This window comes from Piliocolobus tephrosceles, chromosome 5 (genome assembly GCF_002776525.5).
Source record: "Piliocolobus tephrosceles isolate RC106 chromosome 5, ASM277652v3, whole genome shotgun sequence".
Classification (NCBI taxonomy): domain Eukaryota; kingdom Metazoa; phylum Chordata; class Mammalia; order Primates; family Cercopithecidae; genus Piliocolobus; species Piliocolobus tephrosceles.
The window spans coordinates 14,821,904-14,834,782 of NC_045438.1; the positions used below are offsets into that span (position 1 = coordinate 14,821,904).

The 12,879-nt window shown below is 35.1% G+C and overlaps 1 protein-coding gene across 7 annotated transcripts in view; it reads left to right on the forward strand.

The window, feature by feature from the left end:
- The window catches only part of QKI (QKI, KH domain containing RNA binding), a 159,291-nt gene that overhangs the window by 95,485 nt on the left and 50,927 nt on the right, over positions 1 to 12,879 (forward strand). The gene's annotated exons all lie outside the window — the stretch shown is intronic.

The window sequence follows — 12,879 nt, forward strand, 5'->3', positions numbered from 1 at the left end:
CATGCTTGGGCACTTTTATCTTTTAAAAGATGTTTCACTGGCCGGGTGCAGTGGCTCATACCTGTAATCCCAGCACTTTGGGAGGTCAAGGTGGGTGAATCACCTGAGGTCAGGAGTTCGAGACCAGCCCGGCCAACGTGGAGAAACCCCAACTCTACTAAAAATAGAAAAACTAACCAGATGTGGTGGCGGGTGGCTGTAATCCTAGCTTCTTAGGAGGCTGAGCCACGAGAATCGCTTGAATCTGGGAGACGGAGTTGCAGTGAGCCAAGATTGTGCCACTGCACTCTAGCCTGGGTGACAGAGTGAGACTCCATCTCAGTCAATCAGTCAATCAGCCAGTCAGTGGTAAAAGTAAGAAATTGTGAACCCTGAATTCTATAAGCAGTGAAAATGTCTTAAAAATGAAGGCGAAGTAAAGCCATTTTGAAATGAAAGATAACAGAGAGAACTAATTGCCAGCAGATAAGCACACCAGAGAACGCTAAAGGCAATTTTACAGGCTAGAGAGAAATGAGAGGAGGTGGACAGTTCATTGCATAGAAATTTTTACCCTGATACTGGTAAATATCTTCATAAAGAGGAAAATAACCATTTTTTTTTGCTCTTTCCCACTTCTTAATTTCTTCATATTACATATGACCATTTAATAAAGGGGGGGAAGTAGTATTGTCCTGTGGAGTTTTTGACTCATGTATATGTATATGTGGACTTACAAGGTTACAGGTTTCTTCATATTATGTGAAATGGTGTAATATTAATTTTAAGTAGACCTTGAAAAGTTAAAGATTTGTATTGTATCCCCAATAGCAATAACTGAAAAACCAATGCCAAAAGGTGTATGCAAGGAGCCTTTAAGTATAACTTAAAAACTAAAATGGAATTTTAAAATCTATTGAAGTAATGTATATATAGATATATTTTTCAAAGTCTGGAAGGGAAGCTAAGGAACAAAATACAGAGACTATAAATAGAAAAACCGTAGTAAAAATGGTAGATACACACCTAATCATACAAAAATTGCATTAAATAGAAATGGAAGAACCACTTCAATTAAATGACAGAGATTGTCAGATTGTCATCATGGATTAAAAATAAAAAGCAAGCTGGCCGTGGTGGCTCAGCCTATAATCCTAGCACTTCCGGAGGCCAGGATGGGCCAGTTGCCCTGAGCTCAGGAGTTTGAAACCAGCCTGGGCAATATGTTGAAACCCCATGTCTACTAAAAATAAAAAAATTAGCTGGATGTGGTGGTGTGCATCTGTAGTGCCAACTACTCAGGAGGCTGAGCAGGAGAATCACTTGAACGTGGGAGGCGGAGGTTTCAGTGAGCAAAGATCATGCCACTGCACTCCAGCCTGAGCAACAGAGCAAGGTTCTATCTCAAAATAATAATAATAAAATAAGTAAAATAAAAAGCAGGCCAGGGCGGTGGTTCATGCCCATAATCCCAACACTTTGGGAGGCTGAGGGAAGTGGATCGCTTGAGGTCAGGAGTTTGAGACCAGCCTGGCCAACTTGGTGAAACCCTGCCTCTACTTAAAAAATACAAAAATTATCCAGGCATGGTGGCACATCCATATAACCGCAGCTACTTGGGAGGCAGTAGAATTGCTTCAACCTGGGAGGTGTAGGTTGCAGTGAGCCAAGATCACGCCACTGCACTCTAGCCTGGGTGACAGAGCCAGACTCGTCTCAAAAAAATAAAAAATAAAAAAAAGCAGGCCCAACTATGTACAGTTTACAGAGAAATACTAGACACAGATAAGTTGAAAATAAATAGATTGAAAAGCATATTTTTAAGAAAACAGTAAAATATTGAAGTGACTATATTAATATCAGGTAAAATAGATTGCAACAGAAAAATTTTATCAGGTAATGTGGATTCTTCATAGTAACAAAAGTTCATCAGGAGGACATATCAATCATAAATATGTATTTATTTAATGCAGAGTGACTTAATACGTGACTAAAGGCAGAAATAGACAGTTCCACAATCAGATTGAGATTTTAATGTGACCTAGCAACTAATAAAAAATCAATTACTCAGAAGATTTTAACTTTATTATCAGCCATTCTTGACCTTGCTGATGTTTATAAAACATTATACCTTAGAGCTAGAGAATTCTCATTCTTTTCACATGCATATGGTACATTCACCAAAACAGAGCACATGCTGGGCCATAAGGTACAAAGGATAAAAAAAAAAAAAAAAAAAAAAAAAAGATTATATAGAATGTGAACTTTGACCGCAGTGGAATTAAATTTCAAGTATTTGGAAAGTGACATACTGTTTTGTAATCAATTGGTCAAGAGATGTCAAAAGGAAATCAGAAAATATTTTGGACCCAGTGATTGTGGAAATGCAAGATAACAATTTATGAGATGAAGCTAAAGCAGTGTTTGGAGGAAATTTATATACATAAATGTTTATGTTGGAATAAAACTACAATTATCTAATTTCCTACCTAATTTAAACATGTAAAGAAAACAGCAAGGTAAACCCAATGTAATAAAAAAGGAAATAATAATAATAAATTATTGAAATAGAATACGGACAAGTAGAGAAAAATAATGAAACTACAAAGAGTTTTTGGAAAAGATAATTAAGATAAAGCTCTAATTAGACTAATCCAGAACAAGAGAGAAGACACTAATTACCAATATCTAAAATAAAATAGGAGACATCACTGTCGATCATATGAACATTAAAAGGCTTTTTAAGAGAATATCATAAACAGCTTTAAGCCAGTAAATTAGACAACTTAGTTGAAAAAGAATAAGTTCTTTGGAAAACACAAATTATTACCAAGGAGTAATAGAAAATTTTAGTATCCCTGTATCGATTAGAGAACTTGAATTTGCAATTAAAAATTATTCCACCAGGAAAATGTAAAGCCTAAATGACCACACTAATAAATGTTATCAAACTTCCAGAAAGAAATATTGTGAATCTTATGTAAAGTCTTCCATTAAGACAAAAAAAAATGAGAGTACTTCTTAACTCATTATCACAAATTGATAACAACTATTGTTACTGTTACACCAAAATTCAACAAAGATAACAGCAAAACAAAGAATCAGTATTCTTCATGGATATAGATGTAAAAATTTTAAACAAAATATGAGCAAATTAAATTAACGATAAATAAGATACTGCATTACCAAGAGAGGTATATTTTGAGAATGCAAGTTTAGTTTAACGTCTTGAAACTAATCAGTGCAGTTCATCATAACAATAGAATGGAAGTGAAAAACTGCATGATTATATCTAGGAGCATCAAAAAGTATTTGACAAAATTCAATACACATATATGATAAAACCTCCCAGCAAACTAAGAATAGAAGGAAACTTCCTCAGTTTGATAAATTCAATTTATGAAAAGACATATACTCAGCAGTAAAATTCTCAGTGTCTTCCTCCTAAGGTCACAGACAAGCCAAGGATGTTTGATTTTACCCTTTCTATTCCAACTTATACTAAAGGTCCTAGCAAGTGCAGTAAAGCCATAAAACAAAATAAAAGGCTTACAGAATGAAAAGGAAGAAGACTTCCTTACTTTTTAATATAGAAAGTTCTAAAGTATATACAAAGGTCATTCCAGCAGGAAGAGATCATGATCCTAAGTCTCTGTGTATCAAGTAACATAACTTGAAAATATATAAAGCAAAAATTACCAGAACTAAAAGTAGAAACTCACAAGTCCACAGTCATACTGTTCACACAACTCCTAATAACTGATAAAACAAGCAAGACAGAAACTCGGTAAGGATAAAGATGGTCTGAACTACACAAGTAGCATACTTCATTTATCTAATTATCAAAAAGAACGTTGCATCCAACAATGACACAATTTACATTCTTTTAAAGTGTACATGGAACATGTCCAGTTGACCATGTGCTGGTCCATAAAGCTTCAGGAAATTTCAGACATCTGAAATTATTCACAATGTATTCTTTAATCATAGTGGAATCAAGCTGGAAATTAAAAACTAAGAGTTGGCCATAAAGGATGTATGTTTTAACTTAAGAATCTGGAAAGAACAGTAGGGTAGATTAAAAGCAAAGAGGAAAAATTAATAAATAGAAAATGTATTGAAAATTATATAGTAGTCCTTCCTTATCCAGTTTTGCTTTTCATGGTTTCAGTTACCTGTGGTACATACAGTACAAGATATTTTGAGAGATCACATTCTCACAACTTACATTACAGTGTATTGTTATTCTCTATTTTATTGTTCATCTCTTACTGTGCTTAATTTATAAATTAAACTTTATCATAAGCATGTGTTAATAGGAAAAAATGTAGCATATATAGTGTTTGGTACTGTCCACGGCTTCAAGCGTCCACTGCAGGTCTTGGAACATATCGCTTGTGGATAAGAGGAGGACGACTATGTATTGATGATTAACTAAAATGAAGAAAGTTTCTTTGAAAATTTACAAATGAGATAACCTTTATAAAACTGATTAAGAAAAAGCAAGTAGAACTAAACTTGATGATACATAAAACACACAAAACAAAAAAGCAGATAAATCGACAGAGAACTTGCAGTTCACAGAGTTTTTATTTATATATGAAATAGGCTTTTTCTAAACTTATTTAGTCCTGTCATTTCACTGTATCTCATGGTATACATTAAAAGAAAAATGTAAGTGAAATTAGTGAATGCCTAAGACTTTTTCGCAGAGTTCAGTATCAATTTTTAGTCATGTTTTTCATAACATACAGCAATCTATACTACCAGGAATGTTTAATGATGCAGCATTTTTAAAAGAGTGCCTCATTAAACTTAAAGTAAACTTACTATTCTCCTCTAGAATTTCTTCCCAGGCCATTGCAAGTTTTCATACACTTTGTTGTCAAGAAATGTGAAGCAGTTGAGATTTTTGTCTTACTTGTAAGATAAGCTAGCTTGCCACCACAGTTTCATGGATGCTGGCAGAAGACCCAGGACTCCTGAATCAGAAGCCATGCTTTATTATTTGCAGCAAAAATGGTAGCAGAGTGTCAGCATACTTGTACTGATGCCCTGAGCCCCGGCGTGCACAGGGTAATGCAGAGGCCAGACAACACCTGCTCTTGGTGGGCTGGATTTCAGAAGAGGAGTCGAGGACCAAGGTCCCCGCACTTTCTGAGCAAGAAGCAGACAAGACAGTCCTATACCCTTGACCTCCTCAAAGTTGCCTGTGTCACTGCAGAAACTGCTCAGCCAGAGGAGATGGATAACCCTTGCACTCTGGCACACTCAGTGGGAACATTGAGGGCTGCTCAGAGCTCACCCAACAGTGGTTAGACAGGAACACCTGTGGCCTACTGCTGCCTAGCTTATGGCATTAGTGAGACATCAGGTTTCAAAAAAACCTTAAAATACTTTTTAAGAAATGTCTTAGAATAGGTGACACACTGTAAGTAAGTGAAATCAAGGGCCAAATTTTTGAAATACTGTAAGTATTTAAAAAATCATGGAAAATGCAACAAACAGCTTTTGAGCTATAAATTTGAAAACTGATACAACTTTTTATCTTAAAGATACATATTTTCGAATCTATATAGTAAAATCTAGTTAGAAATCCTAACTTTTTTCCTGGTGAAATTTAATAAATTGATTACAGAATTCTTAAGATAGTAAAATTGCCCATTGGTAATTGGGACAGTTCTAAAAGAAAAATGGAGGAGTGCTTTCAGAGCATTTAATTGCTATCAGTTTCATAATTGTCTATATGACTGAGGGATAAGCATGTTGACTAATGGAATTAGACTAAGCTATTTTACTAGGATATGTATGTGTATATTGTGGAAAGAGGTAGATGGAGAGAAATGTACATGAGAAGTGGGAAGCATGAATTTAATAAATGATGCTAGGGTAGTTGAATTTGGATATGCAAAAATCTTCTGATGGATCACACACCCAAAAATGAAGAGCAAAAAACTCAACCACTGGAAGAAAACATAGGAGATACATGTGTGACTTCAGTGTAAAGCAGGATTACTGACTACAAAACTTACAAAGCAATATCAGTAGCTGTAACTACATTGAAATGTATTTAAAAAATCCTTTTTATGCAAAAGTCACCATACCCCATTTAAAAGACAAGCCACAGAGAGGAAGTGTATTTGCAATATATGTAACAAAATGTGTGTATTTAGAATATATTAAAAACTCGTTCAAAAACAATTTTTAAAGATCACAAATTCAATTAAAAATGAACAAAGTGTGTGAATAGGCAATTCACAGGACAGAAAACCTGAATGAACAGTGAACATTTGAAAAGATGCTTTACCTTATTAATACTCAAGGGAATGCACATTTATATTTAATGAGAATAATGTACCATTTGATGCCTTCAATGTTACATTATCAAAGCTATGTCTAAATATGAACTCCCACACAGTGAGGTCAGTGTAAATACACACAGCCATGTTGGAAAGCAATTTGGCACTGTCTGCTAATAGTGTGTTTGTTTTTTTAAGAAGGTCCCGTTTGTGAAAATTTCATTGTGTGTCAGTTTCTTAAACTCTTGTCACATGTGTTTTGGAAGATGGGTATGAGGATATTCACTGCAGGATTGTTTATAATAATAATAAATTAGAATCAATATAAATGGCCATAAATGGAGAGATGGAAGTATAAGTTGTGGTTCTTCGTGTAGTGGAATATTTTTGGGGCAATGAAAATGATTAAATTTGATCAAATACACTTGATTTAATGTATTACTACATCTTGATAGAATAAAATTCATAAAAATAGTTTTAAATTATTCTATATATTTTTGATTAGTGATAAAAATGTATTGGTGTGTTATAACAATAGGGAAACTTAGACATAATGATAATGGTAATAGGTCATTCTATATATGAAGTGGAATTTCAAGTGATCTTCTTTTTAGTTTATTAAACTTTCAGGAAGCACTTTAAATATTGAATATTTGACTTTTTCTGGCATAGGTAATTAGCACCTGTTTTCTATTTAAGGTACAAAATAAGTCCAACAATTGACATTTGCTGTGTAATCAAAGCTTTTCACTTTTTATTTTTATCTCAAATCTGTCACCTCTTTGTGGTATAATCTGATTATTTATCTTTCAAATCTGTCACCTCCTTGTGACGTAATCTGATTATTTTTAAAGAGAATACCTTTTGATGGGATAGTAACTAAATGTGGTTATATTCTAGGGTGTTAAGGTAAACTAAGATTAATATTGTTCTATGGGTCCTTTATTAACGTCTTTCCTTAGGAGTACAGACTATTTTTAGAAAATCTAAAATACATATGTGCACACATGACTCTCAACGACATACATACGTTGTACCCCTTGGTGTCTACCTGTTGCTTGCAACTCAATTATGGGGCCTTTTTTGGGAAAAATGTAGAGTTTCTAAAGCTTATTTTATTATTATTATTTCTTTGAGACGGAGTCTGGCTCTGTTGCCCAGACTGGAGTGTAGTAACATCATCTTTGGTCACTGCAACTTCCACCTCCTAGGTTCAAGTGATTCTCCTGCCTCAGCCTCCCGAGTAGCTGGGACTATAGGCACGCGCCACCATGCCCTGCTGATTTTTGTATTTTTAGTAAAGACGGGGTTTCACCATGTTGGCCAGGATGGTCTTGATCTCTTGACCTCACGATCCACCCGCCTTGGCCTTCCGAAGTGCTGGGATTACAGGCATTGAGCCATCATGCCTGGCCTAAAGGTTCATTTCAAATTAAGCTTGAGGGGCTTTTGTAGTCTTTCAATATACCTTTAATACATTGATGACTTACTTCAAGAATGCTTTTTGTTTTTCTGGTCTTAACTATTTTCCATAATATTTATTGGATTAGTATGTTTATTAAATAAAATATGTTTTCATACTGAAATGAATACTACTTGCATTCTTACTAGTGTAGAGGTGTAGGCTAGAGTATTTGACATTCTGGAATAGATTTTAACTTACTTGGCTTAAAAATACTCCTAACCATACTGTAACTTTTGAAACACTTATAAGGTTAGCCTCTTGGGTTCATGCCATGAGCTGTAATTATGTATAAATGATGTTAGTGGCTTAATGGGATGTTTTAAGTTTTATTTTAGAATTTTTATGAAGGTGAAGCACTAAAGAAAAGCTTATCAAGTTTCAACCAGAGAAGCAGTAGGAGACACACACACACACACACACACACACACACACACTCACTCTAGCTCTCTCTCGCTCTCTCTTTCTCCCTTATTATGAGGAATTTGCTTGCATAGTTCATGCTGACTAGTCTAGAGTCCACAAGCAGGCAGTAAGGAAGGAAGATCCAGAGGGCACAGTTGTAAACCCAGTTGGTGTTTGGAATATCTGAGCTTAGAAAAGACCAAAGCTCTCTTTTAAAGACTTCTAATGGAATAAGTCAGATTAACCCAGGGTAATCTCCTTGTTGATTAACTTAAATTCAGTTGATTACTTTTCTTAATTACATCTGCAGAATTTCTCACAACAGTATCTAGATTTTGTTTGTTTTTTTTTATTTTTGTTTTTGAGACATTCTCTAGCTCTTTGGCTCAGGCTGGAGTGCAGTGGCTTGATCTTGGTTCATTGCAACCTCCACCTCCCAGGATCAAGTGAAGAAGGTATATGTATGCTACCAAATGGCCACTATTTCCCATTTATAGTCCACCTCTTAAAAAAGTATACCTTATAGACCATCCCAACTGGAAGCATACAGGAAACGAAATTCTGGAAACTCTAGTGTAGCCTAGCTAAGCTGACACACCGCAAAGCCATCACACTAGATAACTAACTCTTTTTCCTAAATAGTATCTCCCTTTATTTTGTTGATTGATATTAAAGGATATTTTCATTGATGAGTGAGGGATATAAATTTAGGTGTTATTAGATGATACACAGCTATTTCTAGAAGGTTAAGGTCAATCTGGTAACCTGGTCCTTTTTTGACTTATATTTAGCTTATGTTTACTAAATGGGTTTACCTGCCCCTGCCCTGCATGTTCTTTGATTTCCTCCCTGGCACCAATTTTGTGTGTTTAATGTACAAGCTCCTTTTAATATTTATTGTGAAGGAGGAGGTTTTTGCCAAAGATTTTTGGGGGGTATGGAGTGTGGGGAGAGACTTTTTTGTGTGTTTGTTTCTGAGTAACCAGTTCTCTTCATTTTGTCTCTGTTCTCCCGTGAGCAAATGAAAATTCAGGGTTTGGAGCAAACTTTTGACATTCCGGTTATCAGTCGGCAAATACGAGTACTGGATAAGTGTTTAGCACTGTGGCAAGCCCCGTAGAATTATAGAATATGTGCCTGTTGCCTTGCCGAGGATCTCCAAGTTCATTTATGCCAACATAGCTCTTCCATACACACATAAATACATATTCCTGGACATTGTCATAAGCTAGAGTCATTATTCTACACAGTTGTGTTTCTGTCACTGCTTTTCACTGATGTGTGCAGGATTACATGAAGACAGCTGTGAATTAATATTTGGGCAGTACGAACGCTACAGATATCCACAGTGCCACTAGGTTGAATAGGACATTGCAGCCTACCAACTACAAATAATGGAAAGAACTCCTGTTAGTCTTCTATCTTAACATTCCAAGGATGAAACACCTTTTGTAACGTAATGAGCTATGCGCTGTTGCTCTCTTACATTTTGGAAATCGTGTGATCTTTTGCTTGAGGAGGAAGTAGGGCAGACGGTAGTGGATCCTTCAGCATAATTCTTACTTTGCTTGTGGTGGTAGATCATGGGACTCTGGTTCAGTCCTTTAGTTTTGTGTTTTTCATTTTAATTTCACAGAAGGCAGGTAAAATACTCTTTCAGTATTGCCTGAGTTTTTAAAGTAAATCTTGAATTTTTCAGGTATTTATTTTCCCTAACTAATGTAGAAAAATACATATGTAGAATGCACGAGAAAGCATCATATGGCATAGGAGCGTAGTAATCATGTAATCAGTATATTTTATGTTACTTGCTATTTTCAGTTTATGTTCTAGAAATTTAATAACAAATAACAAATTAAATAGAAATTTAATAACAAATGGTGGATATTTTAGGGAAATGGTTCCTAATATAGGAGGGCAGTTTAGCATTTGTTGAATAAATGCATAATTACAGAAACCATGGATTCTATAGTTCTTTTTAAATGAGTTTGTAGCATGTTAATTATGGTAGTATGAATATATGTTGAGAAACTAGTATCTTTGTATTTGACATGATTTCATTTGTAGAATTCAGAGCTACTTTGTTTATACAAAAATGAGACAACTACAGAAATTAATATTTTAAAAACTGATGAAAATATAAAAGAAGTGCAGGTTCAGATCTGTGCAGGACGGAAGAGAAATAGCTACTGGTTATTTACCAAACTTTTCTTTTTTAATGCCTTGTGAATAACACAAAAAATTAAAAGGAGCAATCTTTGCTTCTAGAGCTTACTGTTACGTACACTGGAATATTAAAGTATGATCATAAGTATCATTTTAGAGCCATAAGATTGAATGGAAGCAAAGCGGGGCTTAGGGAGAATGAATTTGGATAGAGTAGGGTAGTGGAAGACAGTTAAGGAATGGGTAGTATTTGAACTCATCCTTCAATTTCATTAAGTTTTTATAAATTCCCTTTACTGTTCGTTGTGTACTGCTTGTGACATAATAATAGTCACGGTTTATCCCACTTTCCAGGAAACTGTAGCGGTCCTCCTTTATGTGTCATTTCTAATCCAAACCCTTAATGGAGGGCAGTTTAGTGCTTTGATCAGCTGAACTCTCTTCCAGTCTAAAACCCCAAAGATTACAGTTGTGTCTTTATTAAGCTTTTTTATATTTAAAAATAATTTTATTTTCATGTAATGGTTAATATATTTTTATTAACTAAGTTGGTTAAAAAATAAATTATCTTAAGCTAGCACTTTTTATTCTGAAAGTGCATTTCCAATTTTATTTTTCTAAATTATAACCGCTAGTCATGTCATGTCATTTGTTGTTCAGTCATCCCTTCCCAGTGTTTGTGTTTAATTTTCTACAATCATCTATTCTAGATTCCAGCCTGTCCATACCATAGTTACATTATGGTAATATTAATTTCAGAGCTCTTACATGATGGGTACTACTCTATGTGCTATCCGAACACTTAAAACTCAGCGTAGCTCTGAGATGTTAGTACTATATTTATCTCTCTTTTGTAGATGAGGAAACTGAGGCATAGATGAGTTCAAGCATTTTGCCTAACACTAAACAGCTGTTAGGTGGTTAGTAAGTGTGGTATCGTAAATTCCTTAGAGTATCAGAAAATGAATATTAAACATTTGCATTTTTAAAATACTACTATAAAACAATTGTTTTGTGTTGAATCTCTGTGGGATTTATAGCTAAATAAAATTCCCTCTGAAAAATGGAGCATTTGCACAGTGAACCATGTGCTGCCATTCTCACTCTCTCCTTAAAACTTAAAACAGTACGTGAACCTGTTAATGACCTTTGCTTGAGACAGGCTGTATCTGCATTTTTCAAAACATCTTGTTTCCTTTTTTTTTTCCCTTTTCTCTCTCTCTCTCTGCCTCTCTCCCTCCCCCTCTTTCTTCCCCCTTCCTCCCTCCCTCTTTCTCTCTCTTTGTCTCTCTCTCTCTCCCCTTTCCCTCCTTTCCCTTCCTTTCTTTCTTGACGGAGTCTTGCTCTTGTCACCCAGGTTGGAGTGCAGTGGCGCAGCTCACTGCAGCCTCTGCCTCCTGAATTCAAGCAGTTCTCCTGCCTCAGCCTCCCGAGTAGCTGGAATTACAGGCACCTGCCACCACACCTGGCTAATTTTTGTATTTTTGATAGAAATGGGGTTTCGCCATGTTGGCTAGGCTGGTCTCAAACTCCTGACCTCGTGATCCCCCGCCTCGGCCACCCAAAGTGCTGGCATTACGACGTGAGCCACCACGCCTGGCCATCTTGTTTCTTATCATTTTCAATGATATAGTTATAATCTTCATTATGTTGGCTTTTAAGTATTGTATTTAGCCTTTCTTCTTAATAGGTAGTTTTCAGGTCTTCAAAGGCAGACAGTGTCATCTGAAGTCAGTTTAACTGAGTACATTGGGTTAGGTTTCTGCCCATTAGTTTATCTCATTTTTAAATGAGAAATAGGTGATTATAATAATGCCTACCTCTAAGATTGTTGAAAGGATTAAGTTATTTTATGAATATCAAGTGCTGAGTGTAAAGCCCTATATGTTATTTTTTTGTTTTGGTTGATACTGACTGCACTAACTTTATTTTTGTATCTCATGCTGTGCTCTAGGGAGCACTTACTAAAAAGTCTGTGCTAAAGGATATGGAGATGAGTCTGCTTCCATACTTCTTGAAACTTTTTAGGAATCATATATACCATACTGATGATGTCAAAAGAAAAAATAATAGAATGGGAGTATTCAGGGAACATCCTGTCTGGGAGGGATAAATTTGATTGAAAGATGATTATTGAAACTGGGATTTTGATGATTTAGGGAGGAAAATGAGTATAGGTAGAAATGTTAGTCTTTTATTTGTGTATTTTTCCCCGGTATACTATCAGTAAATATTCAATTGAGTATTTTAAAACATCACATTCTAAAAGTTATTTCATTTTTCTGTGCCTTTTAATTATCTTGTGTCCCTAGATGATGGTGAGAATAAGACCTAGTGTACAAAATCTCACATATGAATTAGTGAAAGGATTATTTTAATGCTGTGAGGAAATATTTTGTGCTTCGATGGGCAGTAACTGATTTTATATGGGTGCTTGTTAGCAACAGAAACTCAGCCCAAAGTTTCTATTATAAAAGGATTTCCCAACAATCATTTATTTCTATCATCACTATTTTTGTTAAATATTAGTCAGCTTTAAAGTTGTTGGGAAATAACAAATCACTTGAT